The sequence below is a fragment of the Balaenoptera physalus genome (genome assembly GCF_965194825.1).
Source record: "Balaenoptera physalus genome assembly, chromosome: 5".
NCBI classification, from domain to species: Eukaryota; Metazoa; Chordata; class Mammalia; order Artiodactyla; family Balaenopteridae; genus Balaenoptera; species Balaenoptera physalus.
The window spans coordinates 44,169,972-44,194,523 of NC_138884.1; the positions used below are offsets into that span (position 1 = coordinate 44,169,972).

The 24,552-nt window shown below is 39.1% G+C and overlaps 1 long non-coding RNA gene across 2 annotated transcripts in view; it reads left to right on the plus strand.

Moving 5' to 3' along the window:
- LOC309661723 overlaps window positions 1-24,552 on the plus strand; it is a 147,450-nt gene that overhangs the window by 65,085 nt on the left and 57,813 nt on the right. The window lies entirely within an intron of this gene.

Sequence of the window (24,552 nt, forward strand, 5' to 3'; positions counted from 1 at the left end):
TTTGGGTGGCATCTGAGACTTCACCTTACTTGAATGTAATTTAGTTAAAAACACAGTGAATGTACAGAAAACACTGTCCAAACACAGAGCAGCTCTTTTCCAAGTACCTTATTGGACATGGTCACGTTTTTTGATCACGTGCATTCTCAAATTTGACTGTGTGGAAGTGAATTGGAACAACCAATTAGGGTTTTAAAGAAAATGATCACTTTTAAAATTGTTTCTCAAAGGCAAAGATGACTTCATAAGAGCGAGTACATCTTACTCTTTTTTTTTTTTTTTTTTTAAAGGCTAAGATTCATATGCCTTCTTTTGAGGAAAGAATAAAAAATGAGAATATGGCTTGGAACGTTGAATGCTGCCTTCTGTATCTCTCTATAGGGAAAACGTCCTTATAGAATATTTTGAAGAAGCTTATGTGATGACTTGTCTTACCATACTGAAAATAATAAAAGCAAACACTATTGATCCTCATAGAAACCCTATGAATTGTGTGATTCCCCTTTGTCCAGTTGTGTGATTCAGTTGTGTGACATCCTCATTGTACAGATGAGGTAACTGAGGCTTAGGGAGGGCCAGTGACTTCCCAAGAGTAGGCAGCTTGGTAAATGTCATGCCCACACCCTGTCTGGCTCCAGAATCTACACTTGGTCCTCACTGTTTCCAACCCAGAAAGGAGAGACCCCAATACGGTGAGATGAGAAAGATGTGAGCAGAGGGGACTGAGTGGGGAGCATCTGGGGAGACTCAGGAAGGAAGCCATGCTGGGGGGGGTGGGGGAGGCTGGGAAAGGAGCAGGCTTCCCAAGCTAAACAGTTGATGGAGATAATCTTCATTTACCCTCAACCAGCTCTGTGACTTTGAGCAGGTTACTTAGATCCCTGGGACCCCTTTACCTAAAGGGGGAATGATGCAGGCCTGGTCTGCTCAACAGGCAGGGAAATTGTCCCCTGAGAAATTGTCACGTTAACATTCGAGTTAGCACAGCTGACTGTGGATTGTGGATGATCCCAATCTTCTGGAATTTTCTGAATGGCTAATAATGCCCCAGTAATGTCTCAACAGCTTTGTACTTGCAGTGCACACACTCACAACGGGTGCTTCTTTGCTCTTCCTTTTGCCAAGGACCCTTCGGGCACTTTGCTGAAGCCTGACTCCTTCTCACAGCAATGCTTGTAAATGCATAAAATGTATACATAGGGTTACAAAGTAAATAGTTATATTGAAATGCTGATATCAATGTACTAGAAGTTGTAACATAGTGTCTTCTTAGTTATTAGCGCATTCAAAAACAAGATCTAGTGGTGACTTTAATAAATACTGTTATTTTGAAGTAAAGGGGACCATAAACAATATTTCTAGATGTCTGTGACAACGATTGCTATTAAAATATCTGTAACTTATGTTGGTAACATATGCACGGGCACTGGTGAATATAGTCTGGTTTGTCTACATTTGTGACTGAAGAATATGCTAAATTTTAGCTAGAGGTTAGTGAAAATAAAGATGTAATTTTTTTCTATTCATCTCAACAGACCCCCTATATCATATTTGTACCACACGTTAAGAACCCCTGAGCTGTGTGGTTCACTGCTTCAAGTTCTGTGAAAAACCCTCTTGAGCTTTGATTGAACTTCTAATGAATCTTTAGATCAAGCTAGGGAAAACCAGTACCTTAAAAGTAGTCTTCCTATTTGCAATCATTGTAGTCTGAATTTATGTAGTTTTTCTTTAATGTCTTTCAATACAATTTTTATAATAATCTCCATAAATGTCCTGCAAATTCTGTAAGATTCATTCTTAGCTACTTTATATGTTTTGTTAGTATTTGCTATTCTATTTAATTTCTAACTATGGATAAGTTTAGAAATACTATCAGCTTTTGTATAATGAATTGTTAAGCTAGCCAATGACTTTCAGAATTTCTACCTCCATAATCGTATCATCTGGAAACGATAACGGTTGCTCTTTTTTATCCAATTTTGTGCTTTTAATTTTTAAATTTTCTCTTACGTACTGATAGGACTTTCAGTGCAATGTTCAATAAAAACAGTGGTGTCTGTGAAAGTGTTCTTTCTGATTTTCAAGGAAATACTTTTAATATTTTCCCATTTAGGAGTGACGTGCTGGAACCAATTTTTAGCAGCTAGCAAGAGCCAATCATTAACTTTTCATGAATTTTGCATGAGAATACAATCATTATTAAAAATTAAATTATATAAACATAATTAATTAAATCATATTAAAACAAAAGTAATACATTCTGAAAACTCACCACTTCCTACTTTATTTTATGTCATCTTGCTGTTATCAGTGCTCTTGAGGTGATTTACATACCTTGTGTCTGCGTGGTGAAAATACTATATAATGATTCTTTTTCCAACTTCCTGGTCAGTGACATCACGTTGATAGCTTTGAATTGGCCATGGTACGAGTATTTACACCATGGAAAGTGGCAAATGCTGCCAATCAGGGTTTTTAATTTTCCTTAAGAGCCTGTTGTTCAATGTTTACTAACACACCTCTGATCAAGACTGATGTTTGCCACAGGCTCTAGCATTTTCCTAGCCTGTTAACTAAAAAGAAAGGAAATTAAGGAAGAAGAGAAGGGAGGGTGGCAGGGAAATAGGAAGGAAAGGAAAGTAAAAGGGAAGGAAGAAGAGAGGAAGAGAGGACAGGAAAGCTTTACTCAGTGTATTAACCCGCACGTGGTGTTTCCCCCCAGATAGCTGTGACGCTCCTCTGGCGTCTGCCCTGCCCCGGGCTTCCTTCAGCAGCTCCTCAGAGCGGTCCAGCAGCCACGGCCCTGGCTTTGCAAGCCTTAATCGCAGAGACGGTGAGTCTGCAGCTGTCTTCTTGTCAATCCACGCTGATTCTTTCCCAGAGAGAATTATATTCATTTTTAGTTCATATTCCTTCTTATAGGTCAAAACTTAATTATATTGAGTTTAATGAAACTGAAGAAAGCAGCAGGTTCATCATATCTGCTAGTATTCCTCTGCTAGCTTTCTTCTTGCTTATGATCCGTTTTTTGGTTTGTTTTGATATCTTCCTTCCCTGTTGATTGCCAGCAAATGATCATCAATAAGATTTATGAGAAGGGAATTATTGGAGTCTAGATTTTTTCCGGGGTTATCATCCCTTTTTAGTTTTAGGACCGGCGACAGAAGGGTGACTAGTCAAGTGCGCTGGTCATGAATAACTACAACAACACAAGAAGGAGCCAGTGCTGCAGCCACTGGGGAAAACTGAACAGGCCACCGCGTGATGTTTGCGAGATGTGAGGCTGCCAAAGGATGTCATGGGAAAATGACTCCATTCCCAGGACTTGGCCTGGGAGGAGACCAGGTGAAGGCTGCCACTGAAAATAAAGATTCCCTTCCTATTAGTGGGAAGGGAGTTAATGACTTACTTTTTGGAAAGGTCCATTTTTGCTACTTGAATGTTGTCCAGTGAATTACCTCTTCTATTGCACAAATACTAATTCAGTGGATTAAATAAGTGAATACATACACTTCAAATTCAAATGCTTTGCTACTTTTTTTGATTAACTTTTATTGGAGTAGGGTTGCTTGACAATGTTGTGTTAGCCTCCACTGCACAACAAAATGAATCAGCCATACCCGTACAGATATCCCCTCCCTTTTGGACTTCCCTCCCACTTAGGTCACCACAGTGCCTTAGGTAGAGCTCCCTGTGCTATACAGTATGTTCCCATCAGTTGTCTATTTTATACATAGTATCAATAATGTATATATGTCAATCCCAGTCTCCTAATTCCTCCCACCCCACCCCTTTCCCCCTTGGTATCCATACATTTGTTCTCTACGTCTGTGTCTCTAATTCTGCTTTTGTTTTGCTACTGTTTTAAGGGATAGATTTTTTAAATGAAAGATTAATTCAGAAAGTAAAAGTTAAAATTAACTGTGTCCCATGTAAACGCACTGCTGTAAATTCTGGAGATAATACTAAGGAATGGAGTGTTTTCCTCCCTTTCTTTGACATTTCTAAGATCAGAGTTAAAGTCTAGCTTGAGCTTTACTGTGTCCTTAAGGATCAAATTTGGGAACCTAGTAAGTGATCAAATAGATTGGCAGGGAAGAGTAAGAACACAGGTGAAGAAATTCAATGAGCTCAGGATGGGAAGGCATGTCCATTAATTGTCCAGCTTCATGGTCTTTTCCCAGGAAAAAGCATTTTGTGGCCAGATATTTACTCCTCAAAGCATCATTCATAATCATTTTTAGCACCCCAGTAAAAATATATTCTCATTGAAACCAGATTTCAATAAGATCAGTTATCAAATTACCCATTTTCGGTCTGGTGGTTATTCTAATATCAGCTTAACATCTAAACTTTCCAGTGGTTTCCCTAAAATTGTAAAAACTAAGTAAGCCATATTTAATTAGTTTAAAGAGGCCCGAGGGGCTTGTGTGTTGTGTTTCTAATTTGCATGTGTAGAGTCTCTTTATGATTCAGGCCTCCAGTGCTATCAATATGGTGGCACTGGGAAGTTTATAAACATTAGAAGGGAAAATCCTGAAGCTTAAGATGAACTTATTTCCATTATATTTAATTAAAAAACTAATAACTCAGAATATTATAAGCCATCATTATAAAATGGTAAGTACAAAGCTTATCTTTTATATTTAAACTACTCTCTTTGCAAATTTAAATTAATTATTTTAAGAGTGGCAATCAACTGATGAGGGTTTCTTTTTTTTTTTTTTTTTTTTTTTTAACATCTTTATTGAAGTATAATTGCCTTACAATGGTGTGTTAGCTTCTGCTTTATAACAAAGTGAATCAGTTATACATATACAATATGTTCCCATTTCTCTTCCCTCTTGCATCTCCCTCCCTCCCACCCTCCCCATCCCATCCCTCTAGGTGGTCACAAAGCACCGAGCTGATCTCCCTGTGCTATGCGGCTGCTTCCCACTAGTTATCTATTTTACATTTGGTAGTGTATATATGTCCATGACACTCTCTTACCCTGTCACATCTCACCCCACCCCCTCCCCATATCCTCAAGTCCATTCTCTAGTAGGTCTGTGTCTTTATTCCCGTCTTGCCACTAGGTTCCTCATGGCCTTTATTTATTTTTTTTTCCCCTTAGATTCCGTATATATGTGTCAGCATACTGTATTTGTTTTTCTCTTTCTGACTTACTTCACTCTGTATGACAGTCTCTAGATCCATCCACGTCTCAACAAATGACTCAATTTCGTTCCTTTTTATGGCTGAGTAATATTCCATTGTATATATGTACCACAACTTCTTTATCCATTCGTCTGTTGATGGGCATTTAGGTTGCTTCCATGACCTGGCTATTGTAAATAGTGCTGCAATGAACATTCGGGTGCATGTGTCTTTTTGAATTACGGTTTTCTCTGGGTATATGCCCAGTAGTGGGATTGCTGGGTCATATGGTAATTCTATTTTTAGTTTTTTAAGGAACCTCCATATTGTTCTCCATAGTGGCTGTATCAATTTACATTCCCACCAACAGTGCAAGAGGGTTCCCTTTTCTCCACACCCTCTCCAGCATTTGTTGTTTGTAGATTTTCTGATGATGCCCATTCTAACAGGAGTGAGGTGATACCTCATTGTAGTTTTGATTTGCATTTCTCTAATAATTAGTGATGTTGAGCAGCTTTTCATGTGCTTCGTGGCCGTCTGTATGTCTTCTCTGGAGAAATGTCTATTTAGGTCTTCTGCCCATTTTTGGATTGGGGTGTTTGTTTCTTTGATATTGAGCTGAATGAGCTGTTTATATATTTTGGAGATTAATCCTTTGTCTGTTGATTCATTTGCAAATATTTTCTCGCATTCTGAGGGTTGTCTTTTCGTCTTGTTTATGGTTTCCTTTGCTGTGCAAAAGCTTTGAAGTTTCATTAGGTCCCACTTGTTTATTTTTGTTTTTATTTCCATTACTCTAGGAGGTGGATCAAAAAAGATCTTGCTGTGATTTATGTCAAAGAGTGTTCTTCCTATGTTTTCCTCTAAGAGTTTTATAGTGTCCAGTCTTATATTTAGGTCTCTAATCCATTTTGAGTTTATTTTTGTGTATGGTGTTAGGGAGTATTCTAATTTCATTCTTTTACATGTAGCTGTCCAGTTTTCCCAGCACCACTTATTGAAGAGACTGTCTTTTCTCCATTGTATATCTTTGCCTCCTTTGTCATAGATTAGTTGACCATAGGTGCGTGGGTTAATCTCTGGGCTTTCTATCTTGTTCCATTGATCTATGTTTCTGTTTTTGTGCCAGTACCATATTGTCTTGATTACTGTAGCTTTGTAGTATAGTCTGAAGTCAGGGAGTCTGATTCCTCCAGCTCCATTTTTTTCCCTCAAGACTGCTTTGGCTATTCGGGGTCTTTTGTGTCTCCATACAAATTTTAAGATGATTTGTTCTAGCTCCGTAAAAAATGCCATTGGTAATTTGATAGGGATTGCATTGAATCTGTAGATTGCTTTGGGTAGTATACTCATTTTCACAATGTTGATTCTTCCAATCCAAGAACATGGTATATCTCTCCATCTGTTGGTATCATCTTTAATTTCTTTCATCAGTGTCTTATAGTTTTCTGCATACAGGTCTTTTGTCTCCCTAGGTAGGTTTATTCCTAGGTATTTTATTCTTTTTGTTGCAATGGTAAATGGGAGTGTTTCCATAATTTCTCTTTCAGATTTTTCATTATTAGTGTATAGGAATGCAAGAGATTTCTGTGCATTAATTTTGTATCCTGCAACTTTACCATATTCATTAATTAGCTCTAGCAGTTTTCTGGTGGCAGTTTTAGGATTCTCTATGTATAGTATCATGTCATCCACAAACAGTGACAGTTTTACTTCCTCTTTTCCAATTTGTATTCCTTTTATTTCTTTTTCTTCTCTGATTGCCGTGGCTAGGACTTCCAGAACTATGTTGAATAATAGTGGTGAGAGTGGACATCCTTGTCTCGTTCCTGATCTTAGAGGAAATGCTTTCAGTTTTTCACCATTGAGAATGATGTTTGCTGTGGGTTTGTCATATATGGCCTTTATTATGTTGAGGTAGGTTCCCTCTATGCCCACTTTCTGGAGAGTTTTTATCATAAATGGGTGTTGAATTTTGTCAAAAGCTTTTTCTGCATCTATTGAGATGATCATATGGTTTTTATTCTTCAGTTTGTTAATATGGTGTATCACATTGATTGATTTGCGTATATTGAAGAATCCTTGCATCCCTGGGATAAATCCCACTTGATCGTGGTGTATGATCCTTTTAATGTGTTGTTGGATTCTGTTTGCTAGTATTTTGTTGAGGATTTTTGCATCTATATTCATCAGTGATATTGGTCTGTAATTTTCTTTTTTTGTAGTGTCTTTGTCTGGTTTTGGTATCAGGGTGATGGTGGCCTCATAGAATGAGTTTGGGAGTGTTCCTTCCTCTGCAATTTTTTGGAAGAGTTTGAGAAGGATGGGTGTTAGCTCTTCTCTAAATGTTTGATAGAATTCACCTGTGAAGCCATCTGGTCCTGGACTTTTGTTTGTTGGAAGATTTTTAATCACAGTTTCAATTTCATTACTTGTGATTGGTCTGTTCATATTTTCTGTTTCTTCCTGATTCAGTCTTGGAAGGTTATACCTTTCTAAGAATTTGTCCATTTCTTCCAGGTTGTCCATTTTATTGGCATAAAGTTGCTTATAGTAGTCTCTTAGGATATTTTGTATTTCTGCAGTGTCTGTTGTAACTTCTCCTTTTTCATTTCTGATTTTATTGATTTGAGTCCTCTCCCTCTTTTTCTTGATGAGTCTGGCTAATGGCTTATCAATTTTGTTTATCTTCTCAAAGAACCAACTTTTAGTTTTATTGATCTTTGCTATTGTTTTCTTTGTTTCTATCTCATTTATTTCTGCTCTGATCTTTATGATTTCTTTCCTTCTGCTAACTTTGGGTTTTGTTTGTTCTTCTTTCTCTAGTTTCTTTAGGTGTAAGGTTAAATTGTTTACTTGAGATTTTTCTTGTTTCTTTAGGTAGGCTTGTATAGCTATAAACTTCCCTCTTAGAACCGCTTTTGCTGCATCCGATAGGTTTTGGGTCGTCGTGTTTTCATTGTCATTTGTCTCTAGGTATTTTTTTATTTCCTCTTTGATTTCTTCAGTGATCTCTTGGTTATTTAGTAACGTATTGTTTAGCCTCCATGTGTTTGTCTTTTTTACGTTGTTTTCCCTGTAATTCATTTCTAATCTCATAGCGTTGTGGTCAGAAAAGATGCTTGGTATGATTTCAATTTTCTTAAATTTACTGAGGCTTGATTTGTGACCCAAGATGTGATCTATCCTGGAGAATGTTCCATGCGCACTTGAGAAGAATGTGTAATCTGCTGTTTTTGGATGGAATGTCCTATATATATCAATTAAATCTATCTGGTCTATTGTGTCATCTAAAGCTTCTGTTTCCTTATTTATTTTCATTTTGGATGATCTGTCCATTGGTGTAAGTGAAGTGTTAAAGTCCCCCACTATTATTGTGTTACTGTCGATTTCCTCTTTTATAGCTGTTAGCAGTTGCCTTATGTATTGAGGTGCTCCAATGTTGGGTGCATATATATTTATAATTGTTATATCTTCTTCTTGGATTGATCCCTTGATCATTATGTAGTGTCCTTCCTTGTCTCTTGTAACATTCTTTATTTTAAAGTCTATTTTATCTGATATGAGTATAGCTACTCCAGCTTTCTTTTGATTTCCATTTGCATGGAATATCTTTTTCCATCCCCTAACTTTCAGTCTGTATGTGTCCCTAGGTCTAAAGTGGGTCTCTTGTAGACAGCATATATATGGGTCCTGTTTTTGTATCCATTCAGCCAGTCAATGTCTTTTGGTTGGGGCGTTTAATCCATTCACGTTTAAGGTAATTATCGATATGTATGTTCCTATGACCATTTTCTTAATTGTTTTGGGTTTGTTTTTGTAGGTCCTTTTCTTCTCTTGTGTTTCCCACTTAGAGAAGTTCCTTTAGCATTTGTTGTAGAGCTGGTTTGGTGGTGCTGAATTCTCTTAGCTTTTGCTTGTCTGTAAAGCTTTTGATTTCTCCATCAAATCTAAATGAGATCCTTGCCGGGTAGAGTAATCTTGGTTGTAGGTTCTTCCCTTTCATCACTTTAAGTATATCATGCCACTCCCTTCTGGCTTGCAGAGTTTCTGCTGAGAAATCAGCTGTTAACCTTATGGGAGTTCCCTTGTATGTTATTTGTCGTTTTTCCCTTGCTGCTTTCAATAATTTTTCTTTGTCTTTAATTTTTGCCACTTTGATTACTATGTGTCTCGGCGTGTTTCTCCTTGGGTTTATTCTGTATGGGACTCTCTGCGCTTCCTGGACTTGGGTGGCTATTTCCTTTCCCATGTTAGGGAAATTTTCGACTATAATCTCTTCAAATATTTTCTCTGGTCCTTTCTCTCTCTCTTCTCCTTCTGGGACCCCTATAATGCGAATGTTGTTGCGTTTAATGTTGTCCCAGAGGTCTCTTAGCTTAAGATGAACTTATTTCCATTATATTTAATTAAAAAACTAATAACTCAGAATATTATAAGCCATCATTATAAAATGGTAAGTACAAAGCTTATCTTTTATATTTAAACTACTCTCTTTGCAAATTTAAATTAATTATTTTAAGAGTGGCAATCAACTGATGAGGGTTTCTTTTTAATGGTTGTTGCTACTCTGATTGCATATAGTGTACATTTCACTAAATATCCCTAGATATTACCACCTGATTTCAGACCCATTTCTAAAGCATGCTTTAGACAGCACAATTTATCAATATTCCTTCTGAAGGATTATCTATATGTGTTTTCTGTTAAAAGCCAGCATCCCAGAGTCTTTATTGACATTTCCTTTGCCTTGGTAAATGCTAGAGAACATATTAGTTCACTTTAGTTTAGATTATTATGATGTAAAATGTGGATAGTATGAAATGTGGATGAATATAATGAGGGCGATGATGCTTCATATATAGTAGTTTTAGCTTTTTGGAATATTTTGTGTATGATCTAGTGAGGAAAATCATGTTAGACTCCCTGATTGTATGGTTAAAATTTCCTTGGTCTGTGTTGTGGTATTTGGAAGTTTTAAAGAAGGTGGTCTGTCTTACACCCCTAGTTTCTTATTTTGCCCATAAGTCATTGCGCTTCTAGAATGTTCATTAAGAATTAGAAATGACTCAAATATCACAGCTTCCACCAAGAACTTTATACATAGCAGCTGATCAATTCATCTACCTGATACATAAAGGTAGTAAGAGAATAGTCTATACATAATTTTTGATTGTATGTGTGTGCATATATATAAATTTGACCCACTGTATAACCCCCCAAAGCCAAATAATTCAAACTTTAAGGCATTTGATGATTTTAAAGTACTTCACTGATTCAACACATAACAAATGTTAATTAATTGACTAGAACTTATTGCACATTTCATGTTTTCTCTTTTACATATTTTTTACTTATGCAGTTTATGTATTTATTTTGTTTTCTATTAATTTATGAAAAGTAGTAAAATATTTCTTAGAAAAGACTTTGCAATAAATAGAAGAAAGAAGTCTACGAAGGATATTAAGAGGAATGAGCAGAGAAGTTAGGAGGGATCCAGGCGTTTCTAGGGACAGGTGGGCCAAAGCAGAGAGATGCAGACCTTGCATCTTTGAAAACCATGATTCCTGAGCATGTTACCACCTGTTTGCCAGTGTTTTCTGTGAGCTCCCTAATGGAATTGTTGGTTATTGTAGAGATAGTAATGGGCTAGTATCATCACTCAACATTGGACTAAGTGCTCCTGGAGTTTACTTTTGAAATTTCTAGTCTGGTTCCTCTAGCATTCCCATTTTGAAGTCTGGGATTGGGTTCCAGATAATACATTTAACAAAGTATCCCCTCTGAGGTCATACACCTTACCTTTTTATACAGAGAAACACAAATTACTGGAAATGCCTGAATGTATAATTTTTCAGAACTGATGGATTTTTTTTAAGGGGTAAAACACAGACACGTACATGTATTCATATACCTATTCAAGAAAATTAATGCCATTAGATAAAAATGTAAAGTTCTTGAAGCTTTACATCTTTACAGTCAAATTGGGTTTGACTATTCATATTAGCTGAATTTCTTTCCATCAATATTAAATTGATATTTCCTAGAATTACAAGTGACCTAATATTTCTCATATAAAATCAAGGTTGCTGAAATCTGTGTATTCTAAATAAGAACATGCTATAATATTGACTTCATTTTTTTCTTCTCAAAAATCTCCTAAAGGAACTTTATGCAGTTTATCCAAGTTTATTCAAAACAAAAGTTAAAAAACCAAAACCAAAAGTAAAAAAACTACCTTAGACTAAACCATGCTGGACTTTCATTCTAGATCTTGCATGTGAAAATAACCTTTTGTTTTTACAATTATTGTTACTGTAGGTGACCCTTCATGAAACTGGCTTTAGCATTTCAGATGCTGCTTTCCAACTCCGGATAACATGTTCTTTTTAGCCACGTGACGTGTCCTCTTTAGTCACCGCAGGCATGGTGGTGAGATGAGTGGTCTGGCCAGAGCTGATTGAGATTGATTAGGAGGAAGTGTACACACAGTTTGTTCTCCTTTCTTGTTCCCCCAAAGTGCTTGCATAAACAATCATCCCCAGAAAGAGGGACAACTCCATCCATGGCCCAGATGCTGAAAATCACGCCCACTAATGCGGCAAGCCACTCATCACTGACAGCAGAAATGAGACTGCTTTAAATTTAACTTGATCAAAAATGGCATATCAGATTACCATATTGTGTATTGCAAACAGAAAGTAGATGGAGACAAGCTGAACTGACTGGATGTTTTCTTTTCTCTTTGTAATTCTTCACCTTTCCCGTACCGAGACATTGATCATATTTCCTCACAACAGACTTATGTGTTGGTGGAGCCAGGAAAGATTTTGTCTAATGCTCCCAATACAATTAATGGCTGAGCATATTAGCAACAATTCTCAGCGTTAAGATATTTATTTCTCACTTTAGGAAGTACATTTACTAGTACAAGTTAATACTCCAGGTTTTAGCAGGAAATAAATACACATGATTCGATTAGGAGAAAATGCTTAGGCCTGGGCATCAGACACTAAATATTTTCTTATAACCTGGAACGTCTGATTATTTGGACTCTGCAATATCCCAAATAAGCTATGATGTAAAATTCACTGTTTTTTAACAAAGAAATGTTAGAAAATGGAAAGAGTGAATAATAATTTAAAATATCTAGACGTATATCAACTCCTGATATAAATCAGAATATTACTGAATACATCAAAAATGTTTGATGCAAATCTTATAATAATAAACTTGTCCCTCATATTTTTTCATAAAATCGTAGTTCTCCAGTATTTCTATCTTTTATTCACAGGCTAGGTGCCTGGTAGAACTGGTCAGTATTCCCAAATACTAGTCTGAGCAATTCAGATGGCAATAAAAGGGCTTGCAAACCAGATTTTTATAAAGGCATATGAATGTACTGGGGAATTTTTGCCTCTGGATGTCAGATTTTTCATTCTGTTTATCTGTGCTTCCTAAAAGTTTTTAGACCTATTAGGGCCAAGACACATTCTTTTTCCGATTTTTCTTAACAAATGATCCTGCAGATGCAACTGTGGGTATTGAGTGCAGTGGACAGGCCAAATGTAATAGCATCCATGTAAAATACACCCATGTACTAAAGCACAGAGCACTGTCTTGGTGACCATGCAACTTTATTAAATCACGGCCTGATGGTAGCATGTGAGAGGAGAAGCCCCCAAATCCCAGGGTTCGTGCAGACCCTGCTGTACAGTTGTCACACAGAACTCATCTGCTCAGGTTTTCCCATGGTCCTTTTCAAGGTCTGGAGTCTCCAGGTTACCTCCATAGAACCTAAGATGCTAGATGAGACAAACCAGAACAAACCAAACGTGTTTTTCAGCGTTGTCAACAACCTTCAGGGAGGCAATGTTGTCATTTCTCTCTACCAAGTAGCCCAAATTATAGCACTACCCCCAGAATAAGGCAATCCTCAGTCTCTTTTGAATTCAGTGGACTCTTTGGAATGGGTGAGCATCTTCCAGGGATGCTCAGATTTCTTTGTTCCTCCTTCTTTCCAAGACAGTGTTTGGGTTTACAGAAGGGCTGGTGCCCTCATGCAGCTGGATGGTGGGGCTTCTCACGTTGGGGCTCAGCTCCTTGCTATCTGCTGAAGGGAGTTTGTCTGCTTTTAACGCTGAGGGTTACTTGGCACCTGCTCCTGAAGCCTGTGGCGGATTTACCTCTTGGTAAGACCGTGTTCCCAGGGAACAGGTCATTGTCCCTTCCGGGATCTTTGCGATGTCACTTCTTGCCTCCCTGAAGCCTGACCATGAGTCTCATTTGGTTTCCAGCCTGAGCAGCCTTGGTTACAGGTTTAATTTGCCTTTGCCAAGTTGACCTTCTGTTCAGATCCAGTCAGACTCTCATCTCACTTCTGTGCCCCCTTTTGATGGCCTGTGGGCAGTCTGGTTCACCATACCAAGGGGAAAAAGATTGTCAAATGGTTTTGTTCTGGCAGTTTAGTCCAGAAGTAACCTATCACTTCCACTCAGAGCTTGTTGGCCAGAACTGGTCACATAGCCCCACCCAACCACCAGGGGGCGTGGAAATCGCAATCCTCCAAGTGCCTGGAAGGTAGAAGAAGGGAAATAGTTGGCAACCATTAGTAATGACTACACAGCCCCCTACAAGGTGATCTCCCAAAATTCCAAATGGAAGCCAAGACAAAGCCTTTCCACAGCTTGCTTATTCCTCTCACTTTTCTGATCCCCCTGGGACTTCGCTCCTGAGCAAGGTGTCTGAATCACCCTCCCACCACCTTTTGCCCTTCCTCCATTTCCTCTCTTTCCCACGATCGTCTGGGTTCCCATCTCTTCTTCCTGCCAAAGAGGGAGACAGCACACGTCCTGTTTCCTATTTTCTTAGTTGGTCTTTGCCCTCCCTGGCTTCGCTAGGGCTTCATGGGATAATGATCACCGGCTAACAGGATTTACCGGAGAGGAATGAAAAACACAACAGTTTATCCTTGCAAAATTATGTCTGTGTTTATTATCTGCCCAGTAAGTATCTTATGGTGGCCACAATTTTGCCATAGTATTTTTCCAAAAGTAAGTACTGCCTATGACGTACTTGGCAACTTCCCAAAAGATATGTGGAAGCCCTTCTAAGCACTATCCAAATTCAAAAATAGTTGTCTAGCAAATTCTACTCTGTTCTTTTCCAAAGTAATCACTTTTATATCATGTATAATATACAAAAATGTTCATGAAAATTATTTATTTAACAGTATGTATCCTTGACATACACCATGATGTCTTTGTTTACTCCACTTTTAATAAATATTATTGGCATCCCTATGGAGATATATTTTATCCCATTACATACTGCTTTACTCATCCAATGCAATTACATTGCCTCTTGTAGGGATATTCCCTTTTTCTTGTTTGGAGTCACTGATGAAAGACGTACCAAGTGAGGTGACCTTCAATCCTGCCAAAGGGGTGAGGTTCAATTAGCAACCTTTCATGAGGCATCTGGGATCACTAATGACCAAAGCACACAGGAGTCTTGAACTTCTGGTTTAACTTGTGGCACAGAGACTGGTCCAGGAAGGCCACAGCCAGTGGCAAAGGCTAATGGAATATCTCAGTGGACCCTGTGGTCAGCTACTCCCACCTTTGCTCTGAACATTAATGAGGAGCTTCTGGACTAGGGGCTGACTGGAAGATGGTATTTCAGGGGTTCCCTGTTCTCTCTGTCCTGTGATCCTTGCAGTAGACTCTTCCTTGTTGCCGTGTTTCCTCCAAGGAAATCCAGTGGAGCAGGCTTTTCTCCGACACAAAATAATGCCATACTTTGCTGGGGATGAATGCCTACCCCCCAAAAAATGCACCTTTGTCAGTAGTATTTACATTTTGTGATGCTCAGACCTTATCCTTTTTGCATTCTCATTTTACCACTCTATTTTGTATAGCAGCTCGTCTGTACATATCTCTTTTTATCCAAGGCTTTCACAGTGTGCTTACAAATTGTAATGAATTCAGCTCCATAACATCACTAAAGAAAATGTAAGTTTTACCATCAATGGACTTTTTTTCCAAAGGCTTCTGGTTAACTGAGCAGTCAAGTATGGATGGATAATTTAGTACTCATGGTTTTATTTCTAAGCATCTCACCCTTGCATTTCCTGACATGATCCTACACTGAATTTAATTAAAAAGAAAAAGGAGCTCTTGCCTTAAGAAGAGTAACGGTGTGTCCCTGGGAAGTGGTGGGGGCCTTGGAGCAGAACGCCTGGCCTCCTGCCTTTCTGGGCATCCTGGATTCCCCACTGTTCTCTACATATCAGAGGGAGATGCAGCTATTCTGAGTGGCCTCAAGAATGATCTGGAATCATATCTGTTCTGAATAACTCAGGGGGCCTCTGAAAGATGCACAATGATGCTTTTATAGAATTAGACCAGATCTCAGAGCTGCATCTCTCCTAAACATGAAGATTTCCCGGGAGATGCACAAATAAACTTGGTCATACATTTTATTCAGTCATGAATGAGGTATTTAGTACATGTTCGGATGGTTTATAGGCTTGCTGGGCAATTCGTATTTTATTTCTAAGGTGAGAAATTAGCAAAATCATCTTATAGTCTTGTCAATACAGAACTTCAAACACATAAGAACTGCAAAGCCTGAGATCAACTCAGATCTGAATGCCTCTCTACTGTGTGTTTCTTTAAAACTTGGTCAGGAGTGTCTATGAGAGAAGCAAAACAAAACACACAGTAGCAGTGGATTTTTGTTTATTTTATGCAGAAAGAGCTGCAGCGATGAATGTTAATTGCCAAGGGCATTGAAAGTTGTCCCTCGGGACACTGCACACAGAACTTAAGGGAGTCACGTGCGAACAGTCACACTGTACTTTTTTTCTTTAATATCACTGGCATTTAATTTGAATCACAAATTAACAAGTATACACTTATTTTTTATTTAATTTTAAATTGTCTGTTTACAAAACCATTACTGGGTATGTCTGCATTTAGTAGAGGAATCTGTTTTACAATTAGGCAGCTCTGTGTGATTTTTTCATTATGGATGCACTTTTTGGAAAACTACCTGTTGTCTCCTGCTCAGGCTGCTAGCAGACTGCAGGAAGCACAGCAGAAAGGGAATCAGAGGTTACCTAGACAGGTCCAGACGGAGGATTTCTGCATTTTTTACATCCTGATAGCCAGAAATGGTATATGTAGATAGTTGGAATTGCTCCTTAAGAAATCAGAGCTGGAGCAAATGCTTAAATTTCCCTCAGCAATGTAGGCAGGGTTGTGACAAAAACACCAATATATAAATCCCAGAGATCTCTGAGTGGGATGGTCAGGGAGCATCCCCAGGGCCTGCTGCCCTATGGCCCCTTTTTCCTGGGAACATCTGTTACTCCTGCTTATCTCACCCTCTCCCCACTCACCCAGCCCCGCCTGGAATCTGGAATGAGTTTTCTGTGAATTAAGATGCATTGAAGTGAGGAAAGAAATACACAGAGCTTGATGAGCTCCCATTTGAGACAATGTAATGAAGATCTTGGAGGGAAACTTCCCTTGGTTACAGTTTCAATGTAGCCATTTACTTGCTTGACATTTAGATGCCCTGGAGATAGGTTAGTCTGTTCACTTCAGATTATCCCACTTGACTTTGCTCCCTTTGGTATCTTTCTGCTCTGGACCTTGTTCCAACTTGAAGAAGGCATGAGCTATTCTCCTTTTCACCTCTGGGTAATTTCCACCTCTGGGTAATTTCCCCCTCTGCACAAAGCTGACACTCATTATGACAGTGCATGCCCCCTGGCCACCAGGGGCAGGGGTCATTTTCATCTTGATCAGTGACCAGAATAATTAAGGCCCTAGCTGAGAGTTTCCTGCTCAGCCTTTCCTCTCCCCAAAGACACAAGTCACTGCCTGTGTCTGAGCCAACGAAAGGTGGGGAAACAATCACGCAGGCATAACTAGAGACAGAAACCTTCCAATATATCTGCCAGTGTATCACTATAAAAGACAGTCTGCTATTGATGAGCAAACAATACTGAATAACTGACACATCACAGGGATATGTTCTTAGAAGGGGTAGAGAATGAAAAGGGAGCTAAGCTTTAACAAAATACCCTCACCCCAACCAAAAATGATTGTTTTTTGCTTGTCTGCAAAGCAGAGACTGTAACACCCGTCCCACTTGCCGGGTGCATGGAGGAGTTGTGAGGTAGCACTTAGAGCATCTGGCAGGGTCCTGAACACATCACATGCTTGTGACAAGTTTTGGCTTTCCTCATTTTCTCTCCTTTATCTAGTATAAAGTGGCAGGTAACGGGCCATTCAGTAATGAAAAGACTGCAATGCCCCACACTCTGGATGTCACCCCTCTTTCACCATGACTGTCTCCCGTCTTGCGATCGTGTATGGGAGAGAAAGTATTGTGCTAGATGCTCTAACACAGCTTCTCGTTGAATTCTCATTGCAGCCCTAAAGCATACCTATCACACTTTGCTGGGAGGGATGTTTTGTGTTCAGTGTCCTAAGCTGTGGAACCTTGTTCTGTGCAAGTCAGACCCTCTGGACATGTTTTCCTTTGTATGAATTGTGACACTTCATTCAACTAAGGGGCTGAGGCAGGAGACAGGACGGTGACAATGGAAAAAGACAGTCTGTGGTGTGGTCAGGGGAAGAGCTGGGTGGGAGGGCAAGTGCCTTTCTTGTGGGTTCAGCACTGGTGACTCCAAAACAGTAATTGCAAATCCCTGGGCTCTGTTTCAGGGGGTGTTGGTTCCCAGGGGGAATTTACTGAAGATTTGCAACATTGAATAATGCAGGCTGATCAGTTTCAGAACCACTGCTCTGCAGCTAAGAGCTGGTGGGGCGGCTGTGCTCAAGCGTACCCACTTTAATGTTGTTTCAGTGTATTTTGTTTTGTTTTCCATTACAGAACAGTGATCTCCCTTACCCGTCAGTAAAACTGTTCGGGGCTCCCTAACAGTCCTCAGGTTATGTTTGTGCATTTCCCACTTTTTCCAGTCATTAGAAAAATGGGCATCTACCCCAGTGGACTGCGTGCATGGGCAAATGCACAGTAATTCAACATCATCACCCTACAGGGGTCTGGGGATTACGCCGTGGCTGTGTTACCCAGCTGAAATGAATTGCTTTGCAGCACAGGGAATTCTGCAGTTTCATTACTTTATCAGAGTACCTACTTAATCAGATAGCTTAATTTGCATACCAGTAGCACCTTCTCACCACAGGTAAGGAATATGAAATGTTCAAGGTTGATTACCTGCAGATGGTGAAGAGTGGCTGACAGAGACGTGGCTGCATCTGTGGGAGAGGCTGGTCCCAGGGCAGATGCTGGAAGCATGCTGACGCTTTTTACTCTGTTGCGTTTCTGTACATGTGGTGCCCGTGTTGATGATACTTCCCGCTTCAAGAGAGATGAAAGATGACAGAGAAAGATTGTGAAATGCAAAAAGAAGAAGTATCTTCAGTACATTCTTTACAACCTTGATACTAAGAATACAGGACATTTAGCAGTTTCTCAGAGATTGAAACTGATTCATATAAAACTTCAAATGTAGAACCTTTAAGTTAAAATGATCAGCTAAAAGCCAACACCTAATTTCTGACTTCTTTTGGCAATTATTATAAAATTACAGGCAGTTGCAGAGTAATGTTACTTGGGACTGTTAGTTAACCCTCAGCTAGAACCCAGAAGGACTTATCATTCATCAAACTTTAGATGGGACCTTTGCACAAATCAGTAGAAGTAGCAGGGAGGTGTTGGGTGGTGATCAATCTTGTTATTAAAGACAAAGGAAGACTGAAAACTATCACAGGTTGGAAGACACTAAGGAGACAAGGTGACTAAATGCAATGTGGGATCCTGGAACAGAAAAAGGGAGTTAGTTAGTGGAAAAACTGGAGACATCAAAATAAAGCTTGTCATTTTGTTACCATTGTACCAGTGTTAATAGCTTAGTTTTGATCAAAGTACCATGGTGATGTCAGATATTAACATTAGGACACACTGAGTAAAAAGTAGACAGGATCTCCCTATCCCATCTGTGCAACTCCTTTGTAAATCTGAAATTATTTCAAAATAAAAAGTTTAATAATGCATTACAGAACAGCCAGAGTTGTGGCATGTTTAAGATGTGGATCAAAGGAAAAGACATTGTGCTTGTGGTTGAGAGGAAATTTTGGAATTTTGGAATAAGGATTGCAGGAAATGAGGAAATCTTAGAAAGAATTTGAGTTTTAAAGAATTTGTAAGCTTTAAATTTTGCTAAGGGTTACACACGTAGTGCCGTTAGTGGAGGACATAGTGAAGCAACAGATGTGCCCACTTGCTAGTTTCACCTCCACACCCTGATGTAAGCGCTCCACTTCCATTTTCCTTTGAGCTGTCTTGTAACCATGTCACACACCTCCTGACATGTACTTGGTCGTGACAGCTTTTGTAAACAGGACATGGATGTTAATAATAGCCCCTAATAAAAAAGATAATAAATGTTGTCTAAAGTGTCAGACCTTATTATGAGAGCCTCAAATGAGATGTCAGGACAATGGGGAAAATTTTTTTTAAAGCTAGTTTTTTTGTGTTAGGGACTGTTTACATGACACTGTGTTTTCTAGACATGGATAATTAGCAAAATATCAGTTCCAGAATGCATTTCAAACCTGTTTCCCAATTTTTATATGGCATAATAATTTAAATTCAGAAAATTTAATATGACATCTAAATCCAAATTCAAAACTCATGTTTCTGTTAAACTAGAAGAACAAGATATATCAATCATACATTCACAGGTATCCCTAATTCTTCGGTGTCTCACAGGCACTGGAGAAAACAAAGCACAGTAATTTCCACTCTGCACCTATTGTCTTGAATACCTGAGAAACTCCTCCTCATTCACTTCCTCTGGGTTCTCTCTCACCCTCCTTGCTACCTTTTTAGAACTCTTCCTCCCTGCACAGAAATCACTTTCACCTCCACCCCTCCCATATTGCATTTCAAATTGTTCTTTGAAATGTCTGCTTCTCCTATGAGTCTGTAAGCACCTTGAGTGTAGGGCTATGCCATAGCCATCTTTGTTATCCCAACATTCAACATTGTACTTCCTCATGCTGGGAATCCAGAATTAAGGTTTTCTAGCTTTATTTTCCAACTAAGGAAAGTTTATTTTCCAACAAAGGAAGGTTTGCCCTTTGTTTATGTCCAACAAATGGCAAGTCATGCATTGAAGCCAGTAACGACACTAGTTCCAAGCACTGATGTAATGGCATGGTGTTTAGTTGTCCACCTATTACATTAAGCAATTTCACTTAGCGGGACACCCCAATACCAGAGAGTCAGGGGTTATGAACTAAGAAACAAAACAATTAATATAGGCTTCATCCATTTACATTTAACCTGTGTTTTTATTTTGTGTTTGTGTGTGTGTATGTGAGTGTGTTTGTATAGTTCTGAGGCATTATATAATGCAGAATTTGAAACTATGATTTTCATAAATCTTATTTATGACCCCATTCTTACAGGTTAATATAGATTTCAAAGATTTCTCTGTCTTTACCGGTTTTCTTATTTTTATTCCCACAAAAAGGAGCTGGTGGCTGGTCTCCCCTTGTGTCAAATAAATACCAGTGGCTGCAGATTGACCTTGGAGAAAGAATGGAGGTCACAGCTGTGGCCACCCAGGGAGGATACGGGAGCTCCGACTGGGTGACCAGCTACCTCCTGATGTTCGGCGATGGCGGGAGGAACTGGAAGCAATATCGACGAGAGGAAAGCATCTGGGTATGTGCTTTATTGAAAAGCAGTCTGTCGGAGTATGAATTATGCCAGTTACTGCATGTTTCTGCCCATCTGTCAGATCAAGTATAGAACCAGAGCCTCCTAAGTTACTTGAAAATGTTTCCACTGAATGTAAGCCACATGTGACGTTCCAGAATACACCGTCCATGGCTAATTTATGAAATAAGTAAAACAATTTTATAATGTAGCGAAATATTGAAAATGTCTTCCCATTATTCCTTTAAATAGTGTGAAGTCTAAGGAATAAATAAGTCACATACAACTGATTTTATTTTTGTTTTATAACAAACACAATAGTTTATATTGCCTCAGCATTTTTAAATAAAGCAAATTCATTTTCTCTGTGCCCTCTGATAAACTGAAATTTCTGAAAGACCCTGAACATGTAAAAATAGATGTAATGGAGAGTCTCTCTGTGGAGGACTTGTTGAGGGATATGTTGAGTTCCTGCTCCAACAGGACCTTGGGCACCATGTGGCCCCTTGTAATTTATGGACAATAGATCCCTAGGATTCTTTGGAATCATAACTGTTTTACATCAGTGACATAGTTTCTACTTCTGATTACATATCCATGCTTCTTTTAGAAGAATTAAATTTTGTTTGCTTAACTTTTTGAATATTAAAATTTATGTAATTTATTCTATATTTAGCATTTCATATCTTTAAATCACAGTCTGCTCTGAATGAGAAGCTCTAAGAGTAGAGTGTTGTAAAGGTCTGCAGCAGGTTTGCAATTGGCTGATGGGCTGTGGCCTGAAGAAGATTCATCAGGTGGAGAAGAAATTACTTTTTTCTTCTTATTAAAAATATAATTTAGATGGTTGCCAAGAGCCAGGGGAAGGGAGTAATGGACTGTAAGTGTTTTAATGGAGACAAAGTTTCAGTTTGAGAAGATGAAAAAGTTCTTGAGATGGAAGGTGGTGATGTTTGCACAACAATGTGAATGTTAATGTCCAGAACTGTACACTTAAAAGTGGCTAAAATGCTAAACTTTTTGTTATGTATATCTTACCACAATAAAAAATACACAGTGTATCTTCCATTTAATTTAGGCTAAGAATGTTGTATCACTTAAGAAATTTTTTTTCTTAATTGTCAGGGTAAGAAGAAAATTGTCAGCTAAAAAGCCGTTATGTCTTAGCACATAGCTTATCTATAAAACTAACAGGCAACAAAATGATAATATTCGTTGTGTAACAAACTGCCCTCATTTGAATTTCCTTAGAACTCTGTAGCTTATTATAACTTAATGGATTGTGGTCTACTTAATTTCTTATCCCTGGAGCTTTTATTAGTTAGTCAATAAATGTTGATGCAAATTGAATCAAGAAAAACTAGTTAGTTGTCTAATACTAGATAAAAGAACAAAGTGGGAAGGGCTATGTGAGTGTTTTTAGGGCTGGCTGACCTAAGGTTTCCAAACAAGTAATTGCCATGTGTATGATCCGAAGCAGATATTAATGTTGTGCTTATTCTAAGAACACCAAGTCCAAAGCAGGGTTAAGGTCAATATTGCTTAAGTAAGTTAAAGCTTAATGAAACATCTACTTACATAGAGAACTTTTGTTCAAAATTAAATATTATTTTTCAAAATTAGTTAACTAATAGTTAATGCCTACTTATTCTTCATTGTATTAGTTAAGGTTCATATTTTCGCCCCGCTCCAATCCCATTTGATTGAGCAACTCTAACAAATCTTGTTTTTAGTTAAGCAGGTTGGAGAGGAATCATATGTAAGCATCACCCTCTGCTGATTTCTTTAAAGGTCAGGCACCCTTGGGGAAGTAGGGTCAAGAATATACTGGCATTATTAACCCTAGATCATGCAGGTGAGGACAGAAGTGGACCCCTCAATCCTATCCATCCTATCACACAATAAACATGGGTAAAGTGGCCTGCCTTACACTCCTGCTGAGCTTGCATCCCTCCCTGTGTCCCCAGCACTTCATGGTGCCTGGGGCCAAGCACGTTGGTAAATGTTTGCTGAATTAAAACGAATGAGTGGAATCTACGTTCTGGCAGGATGCCTTCCTTGGCTCCCTGCTCTGTGCTTCTCTGTAGCCCTTGGTCTCAACTTAGTGATCCTTGAAGCTCCAGTGGAGGTGTTTCTCCTCTCTTATAGTTTGAGCTCCTTTAGGAAAAGGGCTCATCCTCACATCTTCTGCGTGCACCACCATGGGTTAAGTGAATTCTTCTCCTAATCTGGGCCCGACTATACACAACTGGCATTGACAGCAGTAAATCACACTAGTTGATGATTCTGACATTATACTCACAGTTTCTTTAAGAAGATTGGGCTGGTTTGGCTGCTTTCCAGACCTCTCACAAAATGTCAGCTGCTCTTAAAAATCAACCATACACCTTACCAGAGGTTCTACCCCTTCTTCACGTGGTTGTTTTAGATAGGAATTGCTGATGTTAACTTGAGAATGAATTTAAGATTTTTAAAAATGTCCTTGAGATATTATACTCTTCATTAGTGAAAGTAATATGTTTATTCATGGTGCCATTTACTTAATTTCCTATCACTGCTTTAACAAATTTTCATGGATTTAGTGACCTAATACAAGACAGAGTTATTATGTCATAGTTCTGTAGGTCTAAAGTACAGTAGACCTGGCTGGGTTCTCTGCTTAAGGCATTTTTCCTGGAGCCTCTGGGGAAGACTTGTCCTTCAAGGTGTCTAGAGAGTCCCAGAACCTTCCCCAGGTTCCATGATTTGCTGGGAGGATTCACAGGACCAGTGTGTAGTCATACAGCTATGATTTAGCACAGTGAAAGGACACAGAGCAAAATGAGCAAAGGAAGGGGGTGCTTGGGGTGAAGCCCAGAGGAAATCAGGCCCAGGTTTCTACAGTCCTCTCCCAGGGAAGTCATATGGGACTAGCTTAATCCCCCAGCAGTGAGTTATAGAAACCCACATGGAATATTACCAACCAGGTGAACTCATGTACTGGGGGCTCATCATGTAGGCACCCTCGGCCTTGCATGTAACAAAATCCCAGACTCCCAGAAGGAAGGCAGGTATTGAGTAGGAACCACACTGTTTGAACAAACATTAGGCACAGTAAGCCACCTTTATCATTAGAGTCTTGGGAATGGGCCAGTCTTGCAAGCAGGCCTTTCAGAGGGCAGCAGTCAGGACTGCCCTCCTGATGCTTCTGCGTACACACTCACTCACTTCCTTGTGTGTGTAGGACTGAGACACTGATCTCCTGTAGGTTGCCAGCTGGGGGCTGGTCTTTGCTCCTAGAGGTTTCCCACATCCCTTATGCTTTCTGTGTGGCCTGTTCTTGCAGCAGGGGGTCAAGTCCCTTTCATCTTTAAATTGCTCTTTGTTCTTCTTCTTCTGCTGCACCTCTCTGATTTCCTCTTCTTCTAGCTGGAGAAAGTCCTCTACTTTAAGGGCTCATGTGGTTAGACTGGATCGACTTGGGTAATCCAGGACAGTCTTCCTAACCATAATCCCATCTGCAGAGTCCCTTTTGCCATGCAAAGTAACATATTCACAGTTCCTTTCTTTAGGGCCTGGACATCTTTGAGGCCTTTCTGCCCACCCCACTGTATTTATACATCTCTGATTTTTTTTTTCTTTCTGCATTTGGTATCCTTTCCT